The sequence below is a fragment of the Schistocerca americana genome, chromosome 4, assembly GCF_021461395.2.
Source record: "Schistocerca americana isolate TAMUIC-IGC-003095 chromosome 4, iqSchAmer2.1, whole genome shotgun sequence".
NCBI lineage: Eukaryota > Metazoa > Arthropoda > Insecta > Orthoptera > Acrididae > Schistocerca > Schistocerca americana.
Window position 1 is genome coordinate 216,641,011 of NC_060122.1, and position 22,721 is coordinate 216,663,731.

Here is a 22,721-nt window from a genome sequence, read left to right on the forward strand (position 1 = left end):
TGACTGACCATGATGTAATCTAACGGAAATCTCCTCTTATAACCCGGCCTTTTCCAAGTATACCTCCTCCTCTTGCGATTCTTGAAGAGAGTATTCACTGTTACTAGCTGAAATTTATTACAGAACTCAATTAGTCTTTCCCCTCTGTCTCATTCCTTGACCCGCGCTCAGATTAAAAAATGATTCAAATGGCTCTGAGCACTATGGGCTTAACATCTGAGGTCATCAGAACCCTAGAACTTAGAACCACTTAAACCTAACTAACCTAAGGACATCACACACACCCATGACCGAGGCAGGATTCGAACCTGCGACCGTAGCGGTTGCTCGGTTCCAGATGCTCAGATTCTCCTGTAAACTTTTCTGCTGTTCCTTGCCTACAGCTGCATTCCAAACCCTCATGACTATTACATTTTCATCTACTTGTGCATACTGTATACCCTTTCAATATCCTCACATACTTTCTCTATCTCTTCATCTTCAGCTTGTGACGTCGTCATGTATACCTGAACTATCATTGTCGGTGCTGGTTTGGCGTTGAATCTGATAAGAACAACTCTGTCACTGAACTGTTCACAGTAACACACTCTCTGCCCTACGTTCCTACTGGTGACTAATCCCACTCCCGTTATAGCTTTTTCTGTTTTGCCACTTGCTGCTTCTGTTGACGTTGTCCTATGCTCATCTGGGAGCTTCCCTGCGACGTTCAAGCTTCTGACATTCCACGCTCTGACTCGTAGAACGTTATCCTTTTGTTAATTATTCAGTCTTTTTCTCATGGTTACCTCTCCCTTGGCAGTCCCCTCCCGGATATCCGAATGGGGGAATCTTTTTCCAATGGAGGGATCATCATGACACTTTCAGTTACAGGTCACATGTCTTATGGATACACATTATATACCTTTAATACAGTGGTTTCCATTGCCTTCTACATCCTCATGTCATCGATAATTGCTGATTTTTCAGGGTTTAGGGACAGTTCCCCACCCCAAGGATAATAGAGTGCCTGAACCTCTGTCTGCTCGTCCGCCCTCTTTGACAAGGCCGTTGGCAGAATGAGGGTAACTTCTTATGTCGGAAGTCTGCGGTTGCCAATGCTGAGTATTAATCAAATTTTAAGCGGTGGCGGGTTTAGAATCTGGGACCGATTACATTTTGATTACTAATTAAAGAAGAAACCCCTACACTAGAGGTGGGCATGGTTCCATATTATAAATAGCATTTAATAAATCAAATTAATTGCTCTAGTAGTGACCCATTTTGATCTAAATTCGAGCATCATTGTAGCTGATTATATCCTAGATATAAAATTTAAAAAAATCTATGAAAGCTTGTATGTCATACACTTCACGTTGGTCAAGTTGATGAAATTGAGACAAGATAATAGATTCTCTGTTAATCATTACGTCTGCAAATACCATGAAGACGAACGTCATGTTAGCATTACGATTACTGTATGTCTGACCACACAAATAATTATATTTCAATGGAAACTCACAAATTAGATAGGAATAGTGCTGGCCATGTACTGTATATAAAGAAAAGTTGCTCAGCAGGTTTCTCGATCAGAAATAGCATCTGAATACTGGTTGTTTGTGAGACGATCATGTTTCGGCTCAAGTGGGAAAAAGAATCATCTACCATCATGCATCGTAATTCAACTGCAGCAGACCGGGTCTGTCAAGGCTGCGGTTCATCACTCCACGATATTGCTGCTCGTGTTCGTCAGAATCAGTGGGTTTAGGAGGGTATATTCGAGACGACGAGAACCTCAGTGGCCCCATGTGACTAGCGCCCAAGAGGACAGATACCGTTTGCTCCACGATACAGGACCATATGTCAACATCATGGCGCTTGTCACAGGAAATGGACTTGTTTGTTGTAAGACTAGTATAGAAACAGATGCTGTGAGCACCATGGATTGTCAGCAAGGTGACCATTATTACATCTTCCTTTGATGAGGCAGCAGAGAGAGGTGTGCCAACAGAGGGGAACCAACAATAACACTGGCTCCAGGTCAGATGCCTCCTACCTCCATGTCATGATGAACAGACACTAAAGACCTCAGCGGCCCCACGTGACTAACCCCTCAGAGGGCTGGCACTGTTCGCTCCACCCTACAGGACCATAGATTAACTTCACGTACCTCGAGTCAGGAAATAGGCTTGTTTGTAGCAAGACAGGTACAGACTCAGATAATGTGATGGTACCTGGAACACCATGGATTCTCTGCACGCAGAGAGACGCTCTTAGACAAGACAGCAGAGTGATGTGCACCAACAGAGTGGAGCTAACAAGAAGACTGGCCACAGAATTGGCACTGCTTCGACTTTCCTGATGCCTCCCACTTCCGTGTAAATATCTTGAGGAATGTGATGATGAGGACGTTAGTGGCCCCACGTGACAAGCGCCCGTGAGGTCTGAGATTGTTTTCTCTACCCTAGAGGATCATAAAGCCATACCAAGTACCTTGGGTCAGGAAATGGGCTGCTTTGTGGCAAGTCAAGTATCGACACAGAGAATGTGGCGACGTATGGAGCACCATGGTTTGTCAGAGAGTGAGGCGCTCTGACAGGTGTGAACCCTGCAAGACGACTGACCACAGTAGTGGTACCACATCGTGCTTTCAGACGTGTCCCACTTCCGTATACAATATCGTGACACATGTATCTGCTCTGGAGCTCGTAGGAGAATGAACGTTTCCTCATCGCATTCATCATCGTCACATGGACCCAACACCTGGTGTGGTCGTATGGAGTGCCATTGGCTACACAACGGAGGTGATAGATAAACTCCAGTGGAAGACTCTGCAGGAGAGACGCTCAGTAGCTCGGTACAGGCTATTGTTGAAGTTTCGAGAACACACCTTCACCGAGGAGTCAAGCAGTATATTGCTCCCTCCTACGTATATTTCGCGAAGAGACCATGAGGATTAAATCAGAGAGATTAGAGCCCACACAGAGGCATACCGACAATCCTTCTTTCCACGAACAATACTAGACTGGAATAGAAGGGACAACCGATAGAGGTACTCAAGGTACCCTCCATCACACACCGTCAGGTGGCTTGCGGAGTATGGATGTAGATGCAGAACACGATCACCTATGGTTGGCATAGTCGGTAATATGGATAGCAGGCGTTACATTTCTGGCGTGTTTATGGCAGTGGTGATGCAGTTTACCGTTGGAGAACATATAAAAGACGATGTTATCCATTTTTTATTTCGGTTAACTCCAGAGGGGCTACACTGCATGTAATCTGCGTACTTAACACTCGCCGGCCCTTGATCAATCCATAATTACGGGCGTCATTTTTCTGTACTGATAATCTAAAAGAAAGTTCAAAGTATGGTCAATCGTAATCACCAAACACATTATTGTATGTCATTTCATTGTCTAAAAGAAAATTTCAACCTTTGCCTGTTTGTGTTCATTTGAATGCCACCTGGCCTTATGAGCATCGCGCTAGTTCGGTAAATTCTCGGCAACCCAGGGCCGTCGAATACGAAGGACGCCTAGCGACACTGGGAACCATAAGCGAACATTTTGTAATTTACACTAGTAGTTCTCCAAAAACTTTGAAACACGCTATTTAAGTACATAGGTTTCCACGGCTGGTCATTAAACCCCTTTGGTAAGTATTGCCAGTTGTCTTATATAACAAATAAAAAGTTAAAGTTCTAAAACAAGTGACGGTTCGATGTGCTGCAGTGACCTTCGTTAGAACACAGACTAAGTAGCTGGTGAGTGTGGGCGTCAGAACATTGCATTTCTAATTATGTCGTAAAACATCCGATGTCACGTTTATTAGGTTTTATTAGCTCTAAAATAGCAAAAACAAGTGTTTGGAGAGAGGGAGGGGATATATGGCAGAGTATTTGTAGAAGGAAGAGCACGACAAACTGCTGTACTGTAATTTTTTATTTATTCTGACTGGTTTCATTCTTCCACCATCATGGAGGAAGTAAAACAACAAGATTTCACAATTCATTCATTAGGCAATATGAGATTAACTTCCTTATTGCAGTCACAATAATGTGCACAACATAATATCGAAGTTTCACAACGAGATGATGAGGCCCATCCAATTTCAGAGGCAATTTGTTTTCTGTCATTGGTTTGGAGTAGTAAGTAGGCACGTTGAGTGCACTTGACGGCTCTCTTGTGAACCTACTTTTATGAGTAGAGAAATGATTTTATGGCAATATACAGATCTAAATATTTGCCTAATTAAAGAAATGCTGTATTGGATAAAAAACAAAGAAGATTGTAGTAAAGAATCTATTGCTTGCCTAAACACTTTAAAAATGATAATATTCCGTATGCTCTTAATGGTGGTGAAAGAAGTACAGCTGGGCAGAAAGTAGATGGTTTTGATTAAAAAAAAAAAAAAACAATATTGTTTATTAATATCATGGTTGTTTTTGGCATTAATCTAAAAATGTTTTCAAACTGAAACGGTTAACGATAAAAATGACATATTGATGCATGACCTATGTCAAAAGACATCCAAGAGATGCCTTTCATGGTGGTCGAACTAACAAAATAAAATTAGGCGCAAAAGCAGACTGCATTGTTACAAAAATAGTATATATTGATGTGTGTAATTTTACCCAACTGTAAAACATCATGATTATTACTCTGAGCAACATCCAACAAAAATGTATATATCAAAATATTATATTATGAAATGGTATGGGTATTGGCATCTAGAGGGCTGTATCATCCAGTTTTGGCAGTAAAAAAAAATCGATAAAAATGTACAACTTCTATTTGTTTTGTGTGTCAAATATGTAGAAGAATAAATTTATCAATGTAATCATAATGACGATGGAAATGGAAATGAGCGTTTGGCGTCATTGGCCGGGAGGCCCCTCGCGGGGCAGGTCCGGCCGCCAAATCGCAGGTCTTATTACATTCGGCGCCACATTGGGCGACCTGCACGCCGGATGGGGATGAAATGATGATGAACACAACACAACACCCAGTCCCTGAGCGGAGAAAATCTCCGACCCAGCCGGGAATCGAACCCGGGCCCAGAGGACGGCAATCCGTCACGCTGACCACTCAGCTACTGGGGCGGACGAAAGAAGTTTTATTGGAAGCTGTAGAACTGATTAAGTAAAGAATGCTGTGGAAAAATGATAAAATTTTACATCTCTATGAAGTGTGGAAATAAATGCAAACTTGTTGTTTAAAAATTATGTGAAAGACTATGAAATCACAATTACATACCAGTTCTTATGATTATGAATTCAAGTAGTTATGTATTAAAAGAGTGAAATAAAAATTGAGTATAGAATTGGATTATGATAAGGTAAAGGAAAATCCAGGAAAACGAGCTGTTGCTAAAGTCTATCTGATTTCATTATGGAAAAAATTTGGACAATGATAAAATATGAGCAAAACAGGGTATATTACAGATTTACAACAATTTTATGAGATATTGTTGGAGATCGATTAGATATCAACTTCATTAATGAGAATATGGTTAAAATGAAGTACATTTGCATATTATTATGTTGTAAATAACACAACTACAAATATTTTTATGCCAGCAGTCACTTTATCAAATATGATGCTTGGGTTGTATGATATGTTACATAATCTAGGATAATCAGTTATATATTTTAACACAGACAGTATAGTACATACTGATGATGATAAAAATAAGGTGGGAACAGTTTGTGTGCTGAGTGAATGGAGTGATGAGTTATGAAATAACTGGGTTAAAAACTGGGCATCGACTGTACCTAAAAGCCACTATTTTGAGAAAAAAGATAAAAATACATTGATTAAGATAAAGAGGTTTATTTAAACCATGAGAATAATCAAAGGTTTCATTGCAAAGCTACAATATGATTAATTTATAATGGAGTCCAAGAAAAGATACAAATACAGCATAACCAGATAGCCAGAGATGTTAGCACAAAAAATTTGATGAACAAGGAAGTTAAGAAAGAAATCTCATTTCAGTAAGATAAAAGAGTAGATATGGATTATTATGGTATGGTGCTACATAGATATTAGATTTGAAATGGTTTACTGTATGGATCTTTTAATGTAAAAAAATTTTGTGATAAATTTCTTTAAAAATTATTTATAGTCAATAACTGGTTTTTACTGCATTCCTTGCTTTCTAAATCTATTTCCTCTCAAGTTCTCTTTTTAAATCATGATTTTGATAATGATGAAAATCCAAAAAATCTGAATCAGAATGAATGAAATCTGAAAAATATTTTTTCAGTGTATCTCATTTTATGAAATATATTTTTTTCTTTATCTAATATTTTTTGAGCATAATAAGAATTATTATATAAATATTCACTATTGGGATACAGACATTATTCTGTTATTATGAACATTTTATTAATTTTTTTAACCATTTATCCTTTTTTTATGAGAATAAGTATCTCCTTTTTCGTATTTTTTCGCTAGAGTTTAGGAGTTCAATTTTTTTAAAACAGTTTATAGTTGCAAATATATTCTCTTCTTATTGAAGCAATTATGTTCTGTTTTAAAAAAATTTATGTATCTTAAACAACTCAGTAGTTTGAAGAATATTGTTTTTGCTGAAATATTTCCTAGCTTTTACACTATTGTTCATTTATAACATGTAATTTTTAACCACAATAAAACATTCTCTTTATAAATGGAGCCCCAAACCACGGAACTCAGTAATGCAAGCAACTCTAACTTGTCCAAAAAAATTTGTGAGCTAGACGTAAATGTCTTGTGTAACATTACTGGCTGTAAATAATTGAATGTTAGATAAGGGGAGAAAATATGTATGGAGCTCAATAATGATTGTAAAATTATTTTACCAATCAGATATGAGTTACTGGCTGGGATCTTCATTTTGTTCAAGATGTAAATATTAAGCTGGGGTATAAGGAAATGAAGAAACATAAAAACTATAGTAACTAATTTCATGATTCGGAACTTTTACTGTGAATTCCATTGTTTCCTTACTCTACTTGAAGAGATAAATATATTGACTACTAATGGTATTTTACTCTTTTCGTACGGAATTCCAGAGGGAGAAGCTCCTCCCACTGAAATTGATAAAAATATAAAGAAATAAAAAAATTAATTAAAATACACAAAAAATATAAAATAAAATATATTATACCCAAAAGTGGTCATTTCCCTCCTCACATAAAACAGGTTCACAGAAAAGCCCCTGACTGTACTCAAAGTACCCACTTACTATTAATGAGCTACATCATCTTGTTGTGAAGTTGCCTTATTCTGTTAAGTAAAATAATAGTGCTTGTAATAACGATGTTACGTGCTGTTGCAGGGTTGGGGGGGGTCGAACCTGGGACTCCAAATGGGAGAGATTAAGCCAGGACCCACTGTGCCATATTTCTTCGGGAGGCCAAGCAAGTTCAAGAGTGTCGACGGGCAGTGTATAGTGATACAGCGGTATTCAGTAACACTGCTTTATTCAGCTAATTTACAGTACTCTGTGGTGAAGCGTGGTGTCAGCGTGCTGCCTGCCGATGTCCCGCGAGTCCAGCCGGTTCAGTGGACTCCTGGTATGCTGACGCCACTGCTGTCGTCATCAAGGCCGTCCGCTGATGTGTTGCGACTTGCGCCGCGCTGCTGCCCGCGATTCTGGAGACTGCTACACTCCTTGGTCCTCGCCACCCTCTGCCCCGTTTGGCCTGCTCTGTCCGACCATGGGATGAATGTGGATGTACATATCACCTGTGGCCCTTGGGCCGCCGCTGCTTCCAGAACAGGACCGAACTCGAACCCGCGCCCTCCTAGACGCTGTGCCGCAACTTGCCATTACTGGTGCTTACCGGATGGCAACACCCACCACCATCTCTGGCGCGGTCCCAGCGCTGCTGCGCCTCCCGCAGTGTACGCCTCACCCAGACCCCAGTACACCAGGTGGGAAGTGAACATGGCCTGTAGACTGGAGTGGAACCAAACCCCTCCTGGACCCGCTGCAGACTGCTGTCACTGCCCTCTTTCAGCCAGACCGTGCGATCTCCAAGTTCCAGGCTGCTGTTCCATCCCGCCCCGGTGTTGTGTCCCCGGAGGTGGAATATAGCCCAAACAAGTACACAGAAAAAAGTACAAGTTTATGCCGAATACTTATAACATTGCTCCCAGACTGGGCCCTATTAGCACAGACCAGCACAGGTGCGTCCTGACGCTCGGCTGACCTCGCACAACCAGACTCACGCTAAAATTGCCGAATTATTTATATTGATTTCTCCCTCGCTTCTGGCGCAGTGTCAGAGAGAGACAGAAACTATGGCAGGGATTAATTTCCACACGTCATCCATTTACAAATCGCCACTCCTGGTTCTGCCCTAGTGCCCCGCCTCATACATTGCAATAACTTAAAGCAACGCTGCAGTTTCCTGCCTCGTTGTTGCTCCACTCAAAACAAATCGTGCGTGGAATACCGCTGTCGCAGCTCCGCGCCCGCGGGTGTCGTGTTTACCTTGCCTGGCCTGCTGGCTATCGTCTGTTACCACACTCTGCTAGCGGCTCCGGATTTCATCGCCCAACCGCGCCTTCATTGAATTTTAATAAAATTTCCCTTTCCCTCGACTAGGACTGACATTAGCGCAGCAAATGAAAGATTTATTATTTTTCTTTCTTCCTAGTTGATAGTCAACGCCCAAAACCAATGGGAATAAATATGTAGTTACGATGCAGTTCTGTTCTACACTATATCTCTTCTGTTGACAGTCTCCTAAAAAGGTGTTATGTTATCTGTGGTTTACACCAATTACTGGTTACTGGTAAATAGCCTGCATTATGTCCCTTCCTTCTCTCCAAATAGTAATATTAACTACTTTGCAACTGAGAGTTAAATTTAGGTTACATTGCAGGTCTTTAAGAATTTTAAGTTGCTCTCCTGTGAAGTTAACGCCAGTTGAAATGATTATTGCACCATAAAAACTATTTGTCTGGTGCTGATACTTCTCCACATTTTAGTGATATTGTTGCTTATATTTATAAACTTTTTCTGGTATCTGCTTGAATTCTACTTTACGTATTGATTATTGTGGCTTCTATGTCTCATATACTGTAATTGAGTTTTCGATAACGAATTGGTTAATGCAAACAAACAAAGTTAAAACCTTTCTTTTCTTATGAATATTTCTTTGATCTGAGTAAGCTCAAACTGTTTACAATTTGTGTTTTGCGATTTCTGTTGTGTCGTTGTTTGCATTAAGCATTGCGTATTTTGGTGTAATGTGTAGGATTAGACACTTTTTGTTAAATTTCATTGCAGTTATCTTGTTTTCGGTATTATAAACGCAGGGCAGTGCAGATTTCTTTGTGTTAACTGCTTGGGCAGTTATGAACTGAATTAGTGCATCTTCAGATTTGGTACTAGAATAAAGAGACACATAAACTTTAATTACTCTCTGTCATCTAAGCTAGGTATCATATTGCACTAGTAAAAACAGAATTAGTACACCCTTTTAGAGGTTTCCAATTCTTTCAAGATGCATTACTGTAACAGAGTATGTGGTGTACACGAAATGATTACATTTGCAGATTGCGAGCTAACATCCCGAAGATGTTCGGGCTCACATGCCGTTCCTCTTCGTCGAAATCTCTTGGCTCAAACTCGTCTAAGGGTTGAACGGCACGTGTCACATTAGACGCCCTAAATTAGGCCCTCGTAACCCTGTAGTTAAATTGTCTGGCTGATGGTGAGTTTGCGAAATTGTATAAAACATACAAAGTTAATATGACATATAGTAACAGTAAAAATAATATCAGGAGCTAAATTAACGACTCATAAATGATGTAGAACACAGCTGCGATTTGGTTAGGATAATGTTTATTCAGAAACCAAACTAATAGCGAAAGTTATTGAGAGATACTGTTACACTCGAGCGCATATCCATTTGACACGGTTAGATCATTCACAATCTCTTCGCAAAATACAAGTCCAACACTCCACCTTGTAATCTAAACGAAAGTTAGTGTTCACACCAGGCGCACGGCTGCTCCCGCTCAGAGACTAAGTCCCGCGACGTCACACAACACGAAATTTTCTAAGTCGGTGCACATCCTAGCTACTTAAACACCGAGCACTTTCGCGTCTCCACCAGCACTGTCCCTCTGCCCGGCTCCGTCCGCGTCTCCCGCCTACCGAACATCGTCGCTCAACTAACTAGTGCAGTTCCCTCTCCTGAAGCCGCCCATCTGAGTAGCCACAGCTTATTCTATATTATTTTACATTTCAGCTTACTTAAATAATCAAAGCTTGACCAATTTCTCGTTCTAAATAAAGTAACAGTGTATGACATATGCTTTGCCGGCGATGGGCGAAGCATGACAGAATCTCTGACCAGAGAGTAGTTTATCGTTAGTTGTTGCTTGTACTAGTCTGCGCTTGTCTGCGCGAGTCGACAGTTGTAGCGAGTCGGTAGTTGTCTGGTGTAGTCTGCGTGAGTGGGCGGGAGTCGGCATGCGTCGGCTGTGTGCTCTGCTCGCGACTCTGGTCAGGACTCTGGACGATGAGTATTGTTGTAGAAGGTAAAGAAGCAGCCTTGCGCATATTTAATAATGTATGTTAATTGTAATTTAATTTGTTCAAAAATGCCCCAATAATAATTTTTATAATATAAAGCAACTCTTTTAAAGAAAAGCATTCATTTCAATTTAAAGAATTTCCAATGCATTATCATTGCTTCCAAGAATCAAAAAAAAAAATATATATATATATATATATACGCCAGCATTGCACGAAGCTGTGTCGAAAAATGACTAATTAAGAGCAGATATAATTGCAGTTTTATTGAGGTAAGAATTTTTGCTTTTTTTTTATTATTCAGAATACAGGGCCGAAAGTCAGCGCTGCTGTCCTTATAAATTTGTCAGGTGTTTAAGAATTTTTCTGTTTCGAACTTGACATTAAATGAGAAAAGAATTTTGTGGGAATATTAAGCGTGAATGCATTTCCGCACACAGATAACAAATCGGAGCCAATTTTGTTCAGAGGTTACAATATTAAGAAAATTCATTTAATTATTATTCTTTGGGAGGTTACACATGGCTCCATTTCCATTATCATTACTATTTAACATTTTTCCTGTGGGGAGGTTACACTTGGCACATTTTCCATTTCCATTTTTTCACATTCTGCTGGGAGGTTACAACAGTAATATCCATTACATAATAAACGTCAAATTCTTTTACATAAAACCAATAAAATTTCCTTATTAACTTTGAATGTCATGGCCAGTAGCCTTGCACCATTGTGCTTTCTAATAAATAAGTAAAGAACAAAAGTAAATATTATGCAAAACTTTACAACAAATATTCTATTACCTAATGATTCAATAAGGTGTCACGCTGCCATCGTTCAATGTGTTTTGTGTGGAGTAAATGATGATCTGACGATTAACTGACAACACTGATAATTCAAATTTACTACACTTTTACACAAATAAAGTTACAGGGCCGATATTTACAACGTTTGTCATTTTAATGATGCGCTTTTGTATGAAATGTCGATCGTTAAGATCGACCAAAGCCTCAGGTTTTAGCGTTCAGGTCTTTGTTACAAAATTTGTTAATTTCACTTTAACAGTAAATTCTAAAATATTATAGATATAATCAATATTCAAGTTTTATTGGGATCAGCACGAAAATTTAAGAAAGATGGAAGATTGAAATCAGTGTGGCTTCATTTCCTGAAATAATTCAGAGTTAAATAGTTTTCATAAATGTTTTCGTTTATGGTCATTCTTAGGTCCACCATATTTAACACTGCTGCGCGTCCCTGGGCACAAACAGCTCCTACGGCGTTTCCCAATGACGTAGATTCTCGTCTATCTCACTTGCACACTACAGCGCTTAGACCTGATCAGCCTGGCCACATTCAGCACAACAGGCGCCTGTGATTTTCCCCATCTCTTGTCGAATGTGTGCTCTTTGTGGCACACGGTCCTGGACGACAGTATTCGTTTCACAATTCCTGGAAGGCTGTCTCTTTCTGCCACATACTTAAATGAGAGCGAAATACTCATTAACTCACAAGATCAATGCCACAAGCGGTTCTGAGGTACCAGGCATCACGTTATGCTGAAACATCCTTATTAGTTCCTGGTGTAACCTCGACGGGCTGCAAAGCAGGCATCCAGTCAACTGTACAGATGGCGTATACTGTACTGGGATACGTAACGCCACGCCTGCTCGACCTGTTCACGTAGTTCTGTAAGAACTGGTTGACGAGTCGCACGAGTCACTTCTGGTCCCATCACATCTCACACGTGCTCCACTGAAGACAACTCTGGAGATTGTGCTAGCCAGTGAAGTTACTGCACGTCTTGGAGAGTACGACGCGCTTCAAGGGAAGTATGTGGGCCAGCATTATCCTGTTGCAACAATACATCACCTTTTTGCAGCAAGAACGGCAAAAGAACGGGTCTAACAACATACTGCACGTACCAAGTGCTGATCAGCGTCCCCTACAGAAACACAAAGGGTGAACACAGGTTTTAGCTTATCACACTCCATACCATAATGCCTGAGGAGGGTCAGTGTGTCTTGTACAAATGCACTCTACGGGACAGTGCTCACTAGCTCTATGTTGTACACACAAACGACCGTCACTTGCATGTAGTCAGACTCTGCTTTCGTCTCCAAAACCATGGCGGCTGTAGATTTCTCGAAATTCTCTATCTCAATATTTTTTCAAAACATCAGCTAAGTTTTTACCCGATTTGTCCTTGACTGGAGTAATCCAAGCAAATTTTGAAAAAGCATCACTGACAGTTAAGAAATATTTATATACTTTATTTATTTTTTAAATTCCTTTCAAGCTGCCTGAGTCCATTTCTACTAGAACAACCTGTCATAAGTCATCTAAACAGCGCGCTTGATCCCCTGATGGCACCAGTCGAGTGGCGCACGTCCATGCTGTGGCGTGAGTGGACGGCCTAGAGTTGTGCATGCCAAGTAGTGCTAACAACAGGTTCGTAACAGTTCGTGAGTTGATACGTATGGGCTCACAACCCCTCGTAACTGTGTTGTGATAGCAACTGCTGCCTTAACAATACGGCGCCTGTGCTGTGTAGACGTCCAGAACCTCGTTTACGGATCTGAGAATTTTCACGTCACCACTGATAACAGCAAAGTTGCACAATCGATGCAGCACGTTCAGCTTGTGTGATAACTCTCCTAAAGGACCATCCCGCCACTGGGAAGGTCGCAATTTGACGCCTTTGAAACTCGCTCACGTTACTGCAGCAAGCACGTTTGCGTCACTCTTGCATGGTTGTCTGCTTTCTTCATACATTTCCACCACACTCAGCCTTCTGGCTCTGAGCATTCCCTATTAAAGGGTAGACTCAGATGGCGTCTTAGAAGCTATGTCACTACAGTACCTGTTGGCGGACAACGTTGATACCATTATCAGCACATCTACTATGCCCCAGGCAGCATATTCTGTCATCGGATCAGAATCAAAGTCGTCCTTTCACGTGTAGTAATTTTCTTCCGGCATTGTGTATGGGAAAATGAATACGTAAATGAGCCGGGTTACCTGAACTTTAGGACTATTGCTACCACTGGCGACAGCTAGAGTGCGACCGTGCAACTGACAGAAATATTCGCGATTATACAGGGTGTAAACGGCACAAGGCGCCAAGATTATACAGCTGGTACATCTCGCAATGCTTGACAAAATGTTTGCGTATTTCCTACGGTTGTCCCAGAAAAAAACAGTTCGTCTCATGATAATGGCTTTGGAAAAGTAGATACTAGGCCGTGCACGTACGTAAGCAATCAGTTCCTGTTATTGCCAGCTGCGCGTATTGACATCGCGAGCGCAAATCGTAAACACATAGGCAACTGCGGCCTGAGTGGCTGCGTCATTGTAATACACCGAGCGACGACAGTAGGCGAGCAACCTGTGCAGATGTTGTTGCAACTCTGTTAACAGAATGGAAAGGAGATTTACTATAGCTGAACTATGCGATATGCATTTAATTTATGGCGAGGCGAAAGGTGTTGCGAGGGTAGCTGTACAAATTTATCGAGAACGCTTCCCACAACGACGACTTCCTGCGCGAAAGACATTTGCTGCTGTGCACCAAACGTTTGTGTCATTGTAATTCTCTACTTGTATGCGATTATTATGCATTTACATCTTAATAAAGTACAGTAGTTATCTGCACCTTTGTAAATTTTCGTCCGTATGCGAAGCGTATCTTCTGTTCTGATATGCTTTCCGTTTTTGTTACATCATGACAGAATACAACTGACGAGAACGTATTTAATTTCCTTAGATTGAGAGATACTGGCTCTTTACTGCCCCGCGCAGAAGAGAGGGGCCCACAACGTGTCGATGGTACATTGGAAGCTGAGGAACGAATTCTGGACCGCATCCAGGAGGATCCCTCTCAGAGTATTAGAAGCACCGCCCGCCACGTGGGTATATCGCACACTGTCGTTCATCGCACTTTGCAAGAGGAGCGTCTGCGGCCTTACCACATTCAACGCGTACAAGCATTGGAAGAACAAGATTTCCCTCCACGACGTGAATTCTCTGAGTGGTTTTTGTTACACAGTGCGCAGCATGATTTTGTCAACAAAATACTCGTCACAGATGAAGCGTGTTTCACTCGCGACGGAATAACTAATTTCCATGATATGCACACGTGGAGTGTACACAAACCTCGCCACGTAGTGGCAACACATTTTCAGCGACGACTTTCCGTAAATGTGTGGGCGGGTATGCTCGATAATTACATTATTGGGCCCTATGTTTTACCTGCACGTTTGACTGGTAACTATTACCGAACGTATCTAGAGGAAACGTTGTTACCAACGTTGTTAGAAGACATTCCGTTAGGCATGCGTCATAACATGTGGTTCCTCCACTATGGTGCTCCACCCTACATTGGTCACAGAGTACGCAGATTTTTGGATAGTCGATTTCCAGGGCGATGGACCGGGCGTTCGGGTCCCAGTCATTGTAGGCAATAAGCTCGGTACGCCGTGTACTGTCGGTTGACTACGTAAACAGAAATGCGTATACTATCTATCCTACGAACATTAGGTTTTAATGATACAAAAATAAAGTACATGATACAAGAAAATGTTATTAGACTTTTTTGCCAAGCACACCGACATGTACCATCTGTATAATTTTGGCGCCTTATATCGTTTACACCCTGTATACTGTATAACAGCGTGAAGGAGACTTGGCGTTGCTGTAACAATTCCGCGGGCGTTATTTTTTGTATGACTCAACGAAGTTAGGTTTTTTGGTATAGTATTAAAATTTTGATGAACTGATGTAATTTATTTTTGAATAATTTTATTTTTGTGATTAAATACCAAAAGCGATGGTGGTATCTGGATCTCCTACTGCTCTTTTGTGACCTGTTATGACCTGTTATGACCATTAAACAGAAGAAAAACATAAAAACAGCGTTTTATGTTTCTAGAGCACTTACCACAACGTGGGTAAAAATCATAGTAATTTCCTTTGTCACACAATTAGAACATGAGCTGCTACTAGTCGCAGTAATGTACAGCTTGTTTGGAAAGGTCTCCATAACTTCAATGTGATGTAGCACCTAAACTAATTAAAATATTCACACCATGTTTGGGCTACGTGACAGACAAAATCACAAAGTGGTGCTTGTGTGTGTGTGTCTCAGGTTGTCGTGAGGGAAGCACCATGACAACGGTGAGAGTTTATTGGGATCAGATTGGGCACGCAGCTTCAAACGAACTTCCAGACACGGTATAGGAAGCATCCACTCTCATGGATATCGGTATGCCAGCGGTGTAGAAATTGTATGCAGTGGGGAAGTGTTGAAGTGAAGCATCATACTGGACGGTATTGACCAGGTGAAGCCGATACAGGACGGATACGGTCGGCTTTTCAGTGATCGTCGCAAAAGTCTGTTCGGAGGGCATCGCAGGAATTGCAAACGCCTAGAGCGATCGTCCTTCGGAAATGTTTACAGATGTATGCTGCAATCGTTGCACGTCCTGAAACCAGGCGACAAGCCACAACATCTGCAATTCGTCGTGGACGTTCTTTACCTTTTATAGGAGGCTGCACATTTTCTGAATAACCTTGCAAGCAGTATTCGTATCTGGGGCCCAACCAATCCACATACAGTGACAGAAGATTCTTCCATAAAATTTCGGGCGAGCTGCAGGATGTCTGCAACTTGCTGCTACGATATTTCGGGGCAGAGTCTTCTACCCATTTATGTTAATATTGACAGGAAAGACACTGACCTCATATATTCAAGAGCCACCCGGCACACGCGTGGTGTGTTCACTTGGCGTTGCGCATGCGGTGCATTTCTGCAAGTTTTTGCGCTGCGTAGCGCGCCCTACGTTGGCGAAAGCTGACTTATCGATAGCAGATCGAATGCCTTCGCATGGAGAACGACGCTGGATACGTGAAGCACCAAGTTTTTCTTTGACGGGATTCCATGCAGAAGTTAACTGGGAACCGCGGTCTCGATTAGTAAGGGGCTCAGTCATATTTCCACTGACTCATTGACGATGGAGCTCCAATAGTTTGACATATGGGCCACTATTTTCCTTTAGTTGTTTTTCATGAATGACCAGAGAAAATACAATGTTCGTCGATAGCGGACGTACTGGCTACGAGGAGGCGGGTATGCCGCTGATGTTCTACAACGCGCTCCTGCACTGTGCGCGTCATGTGTCCTATGTATGATTTGCCGCATTGGCACGGAATTCTGTAAACACCTGCCTTGCGCAACTCTAAGTCGACTTTAACAGATCCCAGTAGATGGTTCAAATGGCTCTGAGCACTATGGGACTCAACTGCTGAGGTCATTAGTCCCCTAGAACTTAGAACTAGTTAAACCTAACTAACCTAAGGACATCACAAACATCCATGCCCGAGGCAGGATTCGAACCTGCGACCGTAGTGGTCTTGCGGTTCCAGACTGCAGCGCCTTTAACCGCACAGCCACTTCGGCCGGCAAATCCCAGTTGGGCCGGAGTTTTTAGAAGGAGGATGAAAAGCTGATTTAACTTTGTGACTTCTTAATATTCTGTCTGTATTGGCTGAAATATTTCCAACATACGGTAGACGAGCAGTCGTTTCGAGGGCCTCATCCTCTTGTTTGTCTTGTCATTTCTACGTCTGCAGCGCTCTCTGTACTTTCTGGTACGAATATTCACTGTTCTGGAACACAGTCTGAAGGTGGTACAGGTCCGTTTGCAGGTTATCGACATCCGAAGTACTATGATCTCGGTGGATTAAGGTTTTTAGGACGTCCATTGTGTGAGCCGATTGGCGGCAACTAGTAGCTTGCAAATATAGATGTGTGTGAGTGCGTTATCGAAACACCGAATGTCTACGTGTGCCATCGCTCTTGGACCAAGGCGGTAAGCAACCACTTCTCTCCAACTCCATTCTAAATTTTATGTTTTCATGTACAAAGTTCAGTTGTCGTAGAAACTCTTGGGGACTGTCCAAATCACGAGGTCAAACTATAAAAGTGTCACCAACGTACCGGCAAAATACTGTTGGTTTTGAAATGGCCGAGACAAGTTCTCACTCCTCAAAATCTTGCATAAGAAGACTGACCACCAAGAGAAATAAAGGGTTTCCCATTTTCAGATTGTTCAAAAACTCCTTTGCTAAATAAAAAGTATGTCGAGGAGAGGATGTGCTCGAACAAAGCTGTAATGTCACCACCAAAACTATTGCTGATTAGGTGCAATGAGTCCACCAGAGACACACTTGTAAAAAGCGAAACGACATCGAAACTGCTTTCCAGCTGAAGTCTGCTGATAAAATCACTAGAATTTCTTATGTGACGTGAACATTTGCCAAACAATGGGTTCCAGCAGAAAAGCCAAGAATTTGTCAGAATCATAGATTCCTGCTTCAATATTACTTACTCTAGGGCGTAAAGGCACATCTTCTTTCTGGGCCTTGGACAGTCCACACAGCCTAGATAGAACTGAACAAGTGGGTCTCAGTCTCTTAATGACCTCCGTTCGTAGAGAACTGTCAGATAGAAGTTCTGCTGTTTTTCGCATCACTCGGTTGGTAGGATCCTTATCGGTTTTGCGATACGTTGAGTCACTCAATAAAACATTGATCTTATTGATATAGTCCTCTCGTGGCATGAGAACAGTAGCATTACCTTTATCCGACTTGGGTACTACCGTATCCACGTCTGCTCGTAAGGCACGGAGGGCTGCTCTCTCCACAGGCGAGAGTATCTTGGCGGTACGTTGATGACACATTTACAACTTGGCTTCATGGTTTCGACAGCCTCCAAGAGTTTGTGCAACATCGTAACTCCCAACATGTAAACATAAAATTTACCATCGAGATGGAGAAAGATAGTTATTTCCCGTTTTTAGACGTTTTGGTGCGAGAGAAGAGCAACAGCATACTTGGGGGAATTCTGTGTTTCGAAAACCCATCTGCAAGTTACTAGTTGCCACCATTCGGCACAAACGATGGGCGTTCTAAAGACCTTAATCCACCGAGCTCATTCTATCTCGGATGCAGTTAACTTGTAAACGGAACTGGAGCACCTGGAAACTGTGTTCGAGAAAAGTGGATATTCGTCCAAGCTAGTACAAAGAGCGCTACAGACGTAGAAATGACAAGACAAACCAGAGAATCAGGCCTCCGAAACGACTGTTCATTTACCATATATTGGATATATTTCAGCCAAAATAGGCAGCATATTAGGAAAACATAAAGTTAAAGCAGTTTTTTGTCCTTCTTCTAAGATATCGGATCTATTGGGATCTGTTAAATATAACTTAGCGTTATGCAAGGCAAGTTTTACAGAATTCCGTGCCAATGCGGCAAACCTTACATACGACAAATGACGCGCACAATGCAGGAATGCATTGAGCGGCATTCTCTCCTTCTCCAAGCCAAATAAGTCCGCTATCGCCGGAAATTTTATTTCCACTTGTCACTTGATGGGAAACGACCAAAGGAAAATCGTGGCCCATACGTCGAACTTTTGGAGCTCAGACATCAGTGAAAATATGACTGAGTCCCTTGTTAATGGAGACTGCAGTTTCCTGTTAAATTCTGCACGGAATCCTGTCATAGAAAAGTTTCGTGCTCTGCGTAGCTGGCGTCGTTTTCCATGCGAAGACGGTCGATCTGATATCGCTGAAGCCAGCTTTCACCATGGGGGGCGCACAGACTTGTAGACAGACAACGCCAACTGCGCACACAACGCATGTGCCGGTCGGGTTTAAAATACATGTGGTCAGTGCTTTTCCTTTCAGTATTCACCTGAAGATGGCCGGAAGACTTTGCGCCGAAATACCGTGGCAACAAGTTGCAGACATCAGGCAGTTCGCTCGAAAATTTTATGAAACCATCCTTACGCAGCGAAAGTTTTCAATCTCACTGACAGAAGAGTTACGTGACAGCGTGGAACTGAATTTGTGGTGTTGTTTGACGGCTGATCGCATTGTGAAACTATTTTTTTCTCTAGAAAAACAGTTAATTCTAACAAATGCCTTCATAAGCGGAGCTGCTTTCGTTAACCACAGATGGCCGACCGCCAAGATACCGTCGTTTTCCAACGAGACGGTGCGCCTCCACATTGGGATCAGAGTGTGCGAGATGTTCTATACCAGGAGTGTCCAGCTCGCTGGATTGGCTGGGGAGATCTAGTTTCCTGGCCTCCTGGGTCGCCTGATATTACACCTCCGGACATCTTTCCATGGACGTACGTCGAGGATGGAGTTAATCAAATTCCTGTAAATCGCACAAGTGATTTAAAGAACCGAATCATTGCTGCCATTGTCACAGTTGATACGTATATGTTACGTCGAGTGCGGATAGCGTTTTAATACAGAATGGATGCTGTTTGTGCCATCAAACGCCCGTATGTTGCAACTGCTAGAACGGCATAACAATTTTGTGAGACTGTGTGTCACATAAGGTAAACACGATGTTAACTTAGTAATTAGTTTGGATGCTGTAACACATTTAAGAAAGTCGTACCTTATCTTGCGAGACACCCAGTATACTTTGGAAATGAAGCCATGTTTTCTTCTTTCACTAATGACAACAGTAGTGAGCTGACGAAATTTGAAACTGATGGTTGTACCAGTTTTTATACACCTCATACAGCGTCAGGCGCATCCAGAGATGGTAACACATATTGCAAAAACGAGAAAAAAACACATAGGGAAACAGCTGTAAGAATGCACCCGAAAGTCCACAGGGCAACACATTAATTTTGTGGTAGGCTAAGTATACAACTACTCTGGCGGTAATCATACTTTAAAACAACGTTATTTGGTGATATGCATAGTTTCTACAGCCCTAAAAGCAATGTTTCACAATAAACAGAACCTATAAGCTGTGCGGCGGACTAGCAAAAGATATCAGGAATATATGGAAGTGGTACAACGTATTCCCACAATTACAGTAAAGAGGTACAGTTACAGTTACAGTTACTGTCTACAGCCCTCGAAAGGGAAAAGAATATAATGTTAGCGCCAAATCATGTATGTAATGACGATTGCTGTAGTGTTACGGTATATTTACTACAAAGACTAAAATATAGCAGGCTAAATGCAAAAAAAGGAACTATGTTTTGTAAAGCGGTAGTATGGTTTCAAGACAATTTGAAATGCTATAAAAATTGTTTCATTTGATTATAATGAAAGGTTTCTAGTAATACAAGACATAACACACATCCGTAAAAAATGTAAAAGCGTCTGACATAATTCTCATTTTGACATGTTGGTTGATGTTTTCACAGACGCCACTCTTGAATGTTAGCTTGTCTGACGCTCTACCGAACACGATGTTATATTGCATGGCGGGTGCTTTCATCTTAAATTTTGCGCTAGAAAAATCAGTCTTAGTCCACCCATCATAGGAAATCATTGGCCTTTATAATTCAGCATTCTCTGCTTCAGTTATGCTCTTAATATTGATGATATGATTAGCCGTAGCTCCGTTCATAGGCACGCATTCTCCTGCAACATGGTCTAGAATCTGGACCTCCAGTACAGCTTTGTGTAGAACCTAGGGACAAAGCCTCTGCTTTACACTTACAGACACTTCCTTACGCCTGACTTTACTAACAGGAAAGGTCCTTACGGTCTGTTGAAGGCTTCCGTTCTTTGCGTCTGTTTCAACTCTTCGCTAGCATCCCTGTCATTATTTCCTGCCTTTGAGGTCTCTATTCGTTCTCCGCTTTTGCTGGATCCTACATGCAAGAGCTTGGCGTTGCTGAGCAACAATCACGAGGACTTTCAGAGACATGTCACACATCAGACATCAGGGAGAGGGAGGGCATGGTGTGGTCTCCACCAGTTGCTTCGACAATTTTGTTAAAATGTTAATTTCTACTCAATTCTTCAAGTCTTTTTCTACACCGGCAGTATCTTTGCCAGCTCTAGCGCTCAGGGCTTCGAATGTGTAAGAAATGGAGTTACAAACCGAAGATTAGCATTTAATGTCCCGTTAACGCCGATGTACACTACTGGCCATTAAAATTGCTACACCAAGAAGAAATGCAGATGATAAACGGGTATTCATTGGGCAAATATATAATACTATAACTGACATGTGATTACATTTTCACGCAATTTGGTTACATAGATCCTGAGAAATCAGTACCCAGAACAACCACCTCCGGCCGTAATAACGGCCTTGATACGCCTGGCCATTGAGTCAGAGCTTGGATGGCGTGTACAGGTACAGCTGCCCATGCAGCTTCAACACGATACCACAGTTCATCAAGAGTAGTGACTGGCGTGTTGTGACGAGCCATTTGCTCGGCCACCATTGACCAGACGTTTTCATTTGGTGAGACATCTGGAGAATGTGCTGGCCAGGGCAGCAGTCGAACATTTTCTGTATCCAGAAAGGTCCGTACAGGACCTGCAACATGCGGTCGTGCATTATTCTGCTGAAATGTAGGGTTGCGCAGGGATCGAATGAAGGGTAGAGCCACGGGTCGTAACACAACTGAAATGTAACGTCCACTGCTCAAAGTGCCATCAATGTGAACAAGAGGTGAGCGAGACGTGTAACCAATGCCACGCCATACCATCACGCCGGGTGATACACCAGTATGAATACACGCTTCAAAAAATGGTTCAAATGGCTCTGAGCACTATGTGACTTAACTTCTGAGGTCATCAGTCACCTAGAACTTAGAACTAATTGAACCTAACTAACCTGAGGACATCACAAACATCCATGCCCGAGGCAGGATTCGAACCTGCGACGTAGCGGTCGCTCGACTCCAGACTATAGCGCCTAGAACCGGACGGCCACTCCGGCCGGCATACACGCTTCCAACGTGCGTTCACCGCGACGTTACCAAACACGTACGCAACCAACATGATGCTGTAAACCGAACCTGGATTCATCCGAAAAAATGACGTTTTGCCATTCGTACACCCAGGTTCGTCGTTGAGCACACCATCGCAGGCGCTCCTGTCTGTGATGCAGCGTCAAGGGAACCGCAGCCATGGTCTCCGAGCTGATAGTCCATGCTGCTGCAAACGCCGTCGAACTGTTCGTGTAGATGGTTGTTGTCTTGCAAACGTCCCCATCTGTTGACTCAGGGATCGAGACGTGGCTGCACGATCCGTTACAGCCATGCGGATAAGATGCCTGTCATCTCGACTGCTAATGATTCGAGGCCTTTGGGATCCAGCACGGCGTTCCGTATTGCCCTCCTGAACCCACCGATTCCATATTCT